This window comes from Lolium perenne, chromosome 5, assembly GCF_019359855.2.
Source record: "Lolium perenne isolate Kyuss_39 chromosome 5, Kyuss_2.0, whole genome shotgun sequence".
NCBI lineage: Eukaryota > Viridiplantae > Streptophyta > Magnoliopsida > Poales > Poaceae > Lolium > Lolium perenne.
In genome coordinates, this window is record NC_067248.2 from 182,249,764 (window position 1) to 182,258,310 (window position 8,547).

The following is an 8,547-nucleotide window of genomic DNA, read 5'->3' on the forward strand; positions in this document are numbered from 1 at the left end:
CTCCAACGGAAATTAGCACTCGCAAGAGTGTGAACTTCGGGATAAATCATCGTCTCCCGCGTGCCTCTATACGAGAGCTCTTTACATATGCATTTTACTTTGTGATAGCCATCATGCTTGAAGTTATATATCTTGCTATCACATAGTTGCTTATATTGCTTAGCATAAGTTGTTGGTGCACATAGGTGAACCTAGTATATAGGCTTGGGCTTGACAAAGTAAACACTAGTTTTATTCTGCATTTGTTAAGCCCATCTCGTAAACGTTATCAACCCCCAAATCAATCGTTTTTCGTGTTCATGGTGTGGTTTCAGGTCAATAGCTTTTATCTACGCTTGTCATCATTGACAATGGTTGTTGCTATAGTGCGCCGATTCTTTAGCACGACGACTTCCCACCTATCTACGACAACTACGATAAGCTTTCCTCGACTCCGGCGATAGAGGTGGTGGGTGGGGGAGGGGGGCGAGGACGTCGTGGGTCCGGCTAGTGTCCGTAGTCGTAGCTAGGAAGTCTAAAGACTTATTTGTATTTAATTACTTTTGTAGCTTTATGTACTGATGTAGATGATTAATTATTATTAATTTTCGCAAAAATAAAGATCCAGGAAGCCAACAAAGCATGATGATTGAAGACATGTTCGTTGCGTTCCTTCTAAACTTCCCATAAAACAATCATAATGAGCAAGTTGAGGCGGTGTTCTTAGGGTACGTGGCGTTGCTAGTGACTTCTGTTCCACCTCTCAAACGGGAGGGCAATACCGGCAACCTACTAGCCGTCCTCCCATCATGCTGATCTTTTAGGTTGGAAAGAGCTCTCTGCTTATGGCAAGGCTGAATACGCCAAACGACTAATCGTGGCATGAACATGCGACGGGAGGTTTTGTTCAACCCAATTATCTTCTCGATGACAGGCCAGTGAAACCTTATGCTCTAGCACGATGAATTTCTGTCTATCTACTATGTTAAGATTTAGTAAGATAAGTTTTGCTCGTCTCTAGTATGGCAATGTTGAGGATGGCGGCACGCCTTTGACTCGCTCTATTTATTAATCATTAAAAATTTATATGTACTTTTATACTACTGTTGATTTATATTAACTAGTTGAATGCCCGTGCGTTGCTACGGATTCTCAAGATCTTCTTATAAACTACATAAAAGATGCACTCCTTTTTGAACCAACATTAATAAAAACAAATATAGTGATTAGCCAAGAAAAATACCCAACCATATTAAATTTATAATTGATCAGATGTGTTTTTTAAGGTATACAGTAGGGGAAACCCCTACAATGATTTTGTTTTTAAATAATATAAGAACCTAAATTCGTGGTGGCTGGATTGTACATCCACTTCCCTAACCAAATAAGCTAGATTGATTTCTTTGATTACATGTGTGTTTCTATGGAAAAATAAATATATTGCAATACTAATCAGAATTCAATCTATTTTGCACAAAAATATTGAATATCACTATCATCTCTAGAAATATTTATACATACTCCTCCTTGCAAACTTACAGAGATGCCTCTTTTTGGCCTCCATAACTGAATCCAATTTTTTCTACGTGATTTACAGTTGTAACTTGCTCATTTAGTAGATCCAATATTTCAAATAGACGGACGAAAAAAACATGGCATCTCATATTCTTTTTGAGAGTCTTGTCTCCTCAAAATGAACATCTAAGGAAGCCTAAACGAAATAATTACTTTACAAACCAAATGCTTAACAGAATTTCCAAAATGATTTCCAAACAAGATAAAAATTTAAAGAATATCGAGCTAAAATATAATCTGCCAATCTACCCATATTTTCTTTGTATTGAACTTTTCCATACCGAAGTACAAGTTGCTAGCGCCTTAATTTCAATGACAATATTGTGGAAAAGTATTTAGTCCAAATGTACCCGCTTTCTTTGAAAAACTCAAGACACAATTTTATTATTTCATAGACACGAAAGCAGTCGAGGAAATAGTATACTAAAATGGTAGAAAGATGACAATCATATTGCTGGATGCTGACAGCAATATAGTGATTAGCCAAGAAAAATACCCAACCATCTCAAATTTATAATTGGAGGTTGGCCTCTTCTGCATCTAATATTAGTTATTAGCAGATGATAAAGAAGTTAGAGATCCTATTTTTAGCCACAGTAATACTTTCAGTTGATCATCTTAATAGGGGCTGCATAAACTATATTTGAATTTAGTGAGGTGGTAATTGCCACGGTAGATCTTGAACCAAAGTATGTAAAACGCCTTAAACTTGACGGTGTTCACCATCACATGCCCTTCACCAGAGATGCCGCCGCACAACCTGCCATTTAACATAACTTATAGAGCATAGAAAAAAATATATCGATGGTGTGTTTCGCGAGGAGGAACAGTCGGGTGGCTGGGACACAATTGCAAAATATTCAGCTGGCGAGCCTGTTTTTGTTGCAACAGGAAGAGTTAATGTGACGGCAAAAGCCAGGGCATGGGTCAAGTTATCCTCTCGAATGATTGTTTATAATCCTCAAGCGGGCTTTGGAGACGAATTCTCATGGCCGAGCAAGACTGGGACCTTTGTTTCTTGATGCTAAGTTCCTAATAAGGCCTTGTTTTCTCAGTTTTATCTTGAGTACATCACCGGAACTTATAAAGGAGCCAGGCCAGAGGGCATTTATACAAAATCAGTGACCAGAGAGCACAATAATGTAGCTAAATTGATGGATACAATCTGATGCTATCACCCTCTTCTTGTATTGTTGATCTTTAACAAACTATACATCCATCTGTAATGGAAATCATCAGTAACTAAAGTTTGGTCAATCAATATATCAGATAATCAAGCTGCACATAATTGTCACTGAAATCAATAATCATGCTACTGCCACTACAAGTCAACAAAAATCAAGGATCAAATTGCTTGAATATTATGCCTCATTGCAGCCTATTATGGAGTCCAAAGTTAGCTTGTAACTGTGAAAAGAGTGACCTATCTCAAGTCATACAGTGGGTAAATATAAGGTAACAAACGGATTGTGCATCATAATCAAATAAGGCTAAAAAAATGTTTCTGCCAGGGAAAAGAATGAAAACTGTAATTATCTATTTACTTCTTGGTTACAATCTTATGGATAGATTCCTAGATGTACAAAAATTTGGGTGTCCAATGTAATTTTTTGGACCAAGATAACCGTTGAAAGTGTAAAATACCTTTGCGTGTGGTCCAGAATTTCATCTCCAAAATAGAAAACAAACTAAACAAAGGGAAGGATAGTTGTCAAACAGGTGCCCAATGGCGCTCTCCCCCGGGTAGTGTTGTGAAGGTAAAATGTTGATGCCTCCTTCAACCCAGATACATTACAAGGCGCGACTGGAGTTGTTGTCCGGAATGATCAAGGCCGAGTTATTTCAGTGAGTAGCAGATGGTATGAGAATATTCCAGAAGTCATCACTGCTGAAGCTTTTGACTGTCGAGATGGAGCAGATATGGTGTATAAACTGAACCTGACCAAGGTGATTATGGAGACAGACAATATAGAACTGACGGCCTTGTGGAAGAGTAGAACTGATAATCACATATTCTTCCCTTGTTGTACCAAATTGAGGAACTAAGTAGACTTTGTATTCTTTTGAGATTAATCATGTAAGAAGGGAGGCCAATATAGATGCGCACTATACAGCCAAAAATGTCTGTCTGTCAAATGCTGTTAATACCTGGATGCAAAACGGAACCTGAATTCCTGTACACAACATGAACTATAGTGCTGGTATTAAATAATATGAGTGTTAATTCTGAAGAAAAAAACCGACGAATCGCTTACATGCATCTCTTGCCAGTTGGGAGGGAGAAGACATCTGAAGTTATGGATAGCCTAAAGTCAGCACATCTGCCTTTCACTGGAAAGGATTGCCAAACAAAACCATAGCTGGAAGTAAATACCTCAGAGTAGCAGAACCTGCGGCATCTCAGTTGCGGAGGATTTGAAGTACTCTTAGTGCGAGCTCCACACTGGCGGCGGCGGTCATATATGTCCATAGGATGGTGACCACGCCGCTCGGTAGCTGCGGTGCCGGGTCGTGTAGAGCAACGACGGCTCGTGCATCCCCCGCAGGGCACGTCGGTGGAGAAGCGTGGAAGGTGGAGTGCAGGCACGGACAGGTGGTGCGGGAGCAAAGATGCAGTGCGGGCAGCCGGCCCTGTGGGTAGAGGCGGCGGCGAAGCAAAGGCAGTTGTGATCCGTGGCGGGTGGCTCGTGGTGCAGGGCGGCGATGTTAGCCGATCCGTGGAGGAGAGAACTACGCATTTGTGATTGATCGTGCGATTGATGTGATTAGGTTTAAGGGAGGCGGTGGGGTTGGCTGCAGCCTGCGGGGATGCTTTTGACGAAGCATTTTTTCGCCAGCCGTAATTCGCGAGATGGACGAAGCGACGAGCGAGGAGTCGGACGAAGGACCAGACGTACCGGTTGAGGATGGAACATCGATGTTCTTTTTAGGTAGGAAGTAGTAGAGGTAAGAGGAAATAAATCTTCCTAATTGATTTGTAGCACTCATTATTGATACCTTAATTACCGTGAGCGCACAGTGCTTGAGATGGTTGAGATTTGTTTCCTAGCAAGCAAATACATCTTTCCTAATATATTGATACTGTGATTGATGATACAAGATTGTCGTGTGAATGTTGACTTGCCATAAATTAGATCGGACGAATCGGTGACCGTGAGATTAGATGAACGGTCAGGATGCTCCAAATCTCCTTCACCAAACGCGTTGTACAACCTACGACCAATTCCAATATAATAGTAAAGATAGATCAATTATCTCTGGCAAAGAAAAACTCCATAATTTATAGATACAGACTTAATAGCGTTACTGCACAGGGCGCGTGGCACTAGGTCCAGGAGCTGCTATAAAATGCTCATTTCTGAAAAATAAATTTTAGGGGAATGCTCATTTCTAATGGACGCACCACTTGAACGATTTCCCAACTGGGCCGCATCTGAGCACGGCTATTAGTGGACGCCGGTTTCCTTTTCTTCTTCTCCATTTTATAAATCTCGTAATCACTTTTTAAAAATATATCTAAAATTTAGATAAATTATCCACGAGGTCAAACAAAATCTTCGCGAGGTGAAATAAATGTTCATCAGATCAAAAAAAATTCATATAAAAGAAAACGTCTTGTCCGCATAGTTCAAAAACATGTTCGTGAGGTTCAAAAAATGTTTAAGAAGGACTGTTTAAAATTATATTTCACGATGTTAGAAAATTTCAATTATTAAAAAATAAGAAAATATTTTAGAAACAACAAAGAAATAGAAAAAACAAAATAGAAGGAAAGGGAAAAAGAAAAAAAAAGAGAAATAACATAAGAAAACATAAAAAGAAACAAGAAAAGATAAAATAAACTAAACAACGAGAGAAGAAAAATAAAGAAGAAAACAAGTAACAGAAAAAAGAAAACAAAGACTAAAAAACAAAATCCTTCCTTCACCAGCCGGAGACGCTTCCGCAAGTGGGTCTCGCAGTGACAATGGATATTTAGAGCATCTCCAGCCCCCCTCCAACATTCGGTGTCAGACGCAAGCCGTTTGCCGCTCGAATGGGGGGCGCCGATACGACGTTTTGTATCGGGTGGGGGGGGGGGGGGGGGGGAGGATTAAACAGGTTCCCGCCACCATCCGCACAACCACTTCATCACACCATGGCGAGGCTCAAGCCTGCTCGCCCCAAAATGGTTGTCCATTGTCCCTGTATACCCGAAAAAGCATACGGTTCGGCAAATATTAATAGAAATTCGCCGTTGTTGGAGTTGCAGCTGATGCGGCATCCAAGGCAGTTGTACCACGCCCGTCACTCGGCATCCAAGGCGGTTGTGTCAGTCATTAGAAGGGCCAAGTCCTTCTCCTGCTTGATCGCCGCGGCGTTGGCCTTCTTCGTGGAGACGTTGTCCTTGAGGAAGGCCGGTCGTGCGCATCGAAGTACCCGAGAGTGGTTGGATGCCAGTGAATTGAAGTACACATGCCCCTCCAAGCCGCGCTGTTCGGCGACGACACATGCCTGTCCAGGTAAGATGCCATGGAGGTGACAGCCGACGCCTCCTTCTTCGCTTTCGCCCTCTCATCCCTCGAAAGTCAGCCGAGATGGCCGCCTATTGATTGACGTCACTGGGCATCGCTCCAGCACGGTGGGCGCTCCTTCGTCTGTTCCCGCTTCTTCGGCTTATTCAACGGCGGTGCGCCATCGTCGGTGGAGGCATTGTGCGGACTGATTCTAGCCCACTGGTTCCAACCCTAGTCCACTTCCGCCGAGACCCAAGCTAGAACCCTAGTATCCGCAACCATTTTTTCAATTTTCCGAATCAGAGAAAATTTTCAAATTTCGAATGTGAGCAAAAAATTGAACAAATTTCGAATCTGAGCAAAATTTCAAATTCTGAATCTAAGCAAAAACTATTTTAAAGCAAATTTTGAATCTGTGAGAAATTTGATTTTGAACAAAATTCAAATCTGAGCAGAAAATAATTTTGAACAAATTTCGAATCTGAGCAAAAATTTCTCGAATTTGAAATAAAAAAACAAACCAAAAAAGAAAAGAAAGAAACATGAGAAAGGCAGAAAACGAAAGAACCAGTGAAAATCGAATGAAAAAACTGAACTTAAATGTTCAAGAAAGATGCAAAAACCGGAAAAAGCCAAAACACATGTACATGGGCCGCGGCCCAACTTAGTCTACACGTGTTAATACACCCCGTTGCTGGGCGATATATAGGAGTTTCCGCTCTACTCATCGTTTCGGTGTGGGAGCAAACGTCGCTCCGCCCCAAACCGGGGGGTGCTGTATGCCGACCTGGTCGGCACGGACCAGGCGCCGCACACCCCCCGGTGGGTGGTTTGGGCCGGCCCAACATTTTGTTTCATTATTTATTTATTTTTTCGTTTTCTTTTCTGCTTTTTCTTTTTTTACGTTTTTTTAAAGCTAAAACTGTTTTTAAATTCGAAGTTTCAAAATTTGGAAAAGATTATTTTCGAAAATTGAATAATTTTTTTATGTATGAACAGTTTTTAAATTGGAACATTTTTAAAACTTGAACAATTTTCATATTTGAACAATTTTTATATTTTCACCAATTTTCTAATTTAAAAATTCATACTTGAACAGTTTTCGAGTTTGAACAATTTTTATTTGAACAAATTTTAAATTAAACATTTTTTTAATATGAACAAATTTTAAAATAAACAATTTTTAATTTGAACATTTTGAAAATTTAAACATATTTAAAATATTTCTATTTTCGAATCTGAAAAACAAAAGTAACAAAAAAAGAAAACGGAAAAAGAACAAAAAAATTAAAAAGAAAACAAAAACAAAAACAAAAACAGGAAAAAAAGGAGAAACAAAAAAGAAAACAAAAAACAAAAAAAGAGGAAGCCCACACCTAACTGGGCTGGCCCGTACCGCACGCGAGGTGTGCGGCGCGCGGTACACGCCGACCTGATCGGTGTATAGGGTTTATCCCAAACCACCCACGACCAGGGTCTGTTGGGCCGGTCCAGATTTGTTGCCTCTGCCTTCTTCCGTTTTACGAACATGACCAGATTTGTGTTCCAACCCCATGTCCCCAAGTTAAAATTTTCTCCTCGAATTTGAACATAAATGGACACTGAACAAAATAAAAAATGTTTTGAAAAAGTTGCTCAAACTTTTTTGTTTGATTTTTTTTGTTCAGAAAAGTTTCGCTCAAAATATTTTTGTTCAAAAAAAATTTCGATCACAAATTTGTTTGTTCAACAAAATTGTGCTCATAAAAATGTTCAAAAAAGAAACTTGTTCAATTTCTTATCCATAAATATAAAATGTTCATGTTTCAAAATCTTAAAAAAATCAATCAGAAAAAGGAAAGGAAGAAAAATCGAAAAATCGAAAGAAACTCATAAAAATAGGGAAGAACCAGAAAATCAAACAAGAAGCCCACGATTAACAAACGAAGAACCGTAACCGAAAATCCCACAAACACACGGACGCTATACTGCGTTCCGCTCCCTAATGGGCTGCAGCCAACCATGCCCGCGTGTGTGCGATGCCTATACCCTATCACCAACGAGCGATAAATATTTTTTACCCCATCAGGCCGCACTCAGGCAGAAACTAGGAAAACCCATACGCTTCGCATGGAGAGCTGGAGTCGGGCCGGCCATACCTGGGTGCTGGACTTGAGGTCGTGGACGGATTTCCTAACCAGTAGTACAATCCGATGAAGGACGGTCGATTGATTAGGCTAGCGGCGCCGGCACCTAGCGACGAGACACGCCTCAATTTGGCAATGGCCCTATTCTCCGATTTTCGGTGGTTAATTCACCTATTAGGACTTGTTTGGCTGTTTGGGTAAAATTTCTTTGGGTAAATTTTCGGTGGTTAATTCACCGAACCAACCCTATCCTCTCTGGCCCCAAGCTCGTCTCTCCCTCTTCAGGCGCCGCCCTCTCCCTCTCCCTAGCCGCTCCTCTCCCTCTCCGTCGCTCCTCTCTCTCGCAAGGCAGCTGCTAGCTCTCCCTCCCG